Raw genomic sequence first — 1,062 nt, 5'->3', positions numbered from 1 at the left:
AAGAATGGCTGGAAGAGATCAAGTCAAAGATGTTTTGCTACTTTAAATAATTACTGAAATTAAGCTGGGAGTCAATTTTAAGGTGTAAATTTGTTCTTTGTTATTCTATAGTTTCTTATTTTCAATTAATCTCATGTGTAATGCAAAGCAATAGATGGTAGCCAAAGATGACCTAATTAAAACATTTTACAAATATATAGTTTCATTTTGAAAACAATCATTTCCCAGTATTTTGAGGAACAATTTTAAGCCTCAGATAAATCAACATTTGCTGCTTTAATGAATATTTTGAGTTTTTATTTAACAAAACCTGCAAGTCTCTGTTTTATGTTTCCGGTTCTGGTTGTCAGTGTGTTTATCTACTGTTACTATGTGTCCTCACCTGCGTGCGTTTTCCAGGTAGCCATCAGTGCGATCAGCGTCACACACACAGCCGTCATGAGGATGAACAGGACGCTCAGTGTGACTTCCAGAGCAGAACCACCGCAACACACCGACTTCCTTCTCGCCATACTGTCATTGAGTACACGGCAGAAAATAGTGAGTTAGCCCCAGTGAATGTGGCCATAATGAGTCCAGACCCTGGTCCAGCTTATCGCTCTGTGCCGTAGATCTCCACTGTTCCCCACCAACTATTAAACCCCCTCCCCCTCAGTGGGCCACACCACTGCACTGGGGGGCTGGTTTCCTCCTAGGAAAAGATCTACCTGTTGCTGCTGACACCAGTCATGTACTGGACAGCATTTCACTCATTTCTGCTCATAAACTATGACCTGAGGCAGTGCTTCGGGTCTACTCTTGGCTGAAGGGGAGATCATACTTCTCCAGACTGCACATAGGTGAACAGTCGAGAGGTTCAGATGACACTTCTTTATACCTGTACTGATTCTGTGGACACCGGGAGCTCATTATCGTCTGTACGTGGCCACCTAGGGATTGTCGTCGTCTAATTTTGCCTGGCTTGGCAGCATGCAGGAAGCATTGAAGGTAGCACCTGTGTCTGCTGTGTGTTTCTGTACTGACCAGAGGGATATCGGCTGGGGGGCCCGGGAAGTTCTGTTC

Source organism: Monopterus albus, unplaced genomic scaffold (assembly GCF_001952655.1).
Source record: "Monopterus albus unplaced genomic scaffold, M_albus_1.0 scaffold177.1, whole genome shotgun sequence".
In the NCBI taxonomy this organism is placed as follows: domain Eukaryota; kingdom Metazoa; phylum Chordata; class Actinopteri; order Synbranchiformes; family Synbranchidae; genus Monopterus; species Monopterus albus.
The sequence above is the reverse complement of the archived record's forward strand: the minus strand, read 5'-3'. Positions refer to the sequence as shown.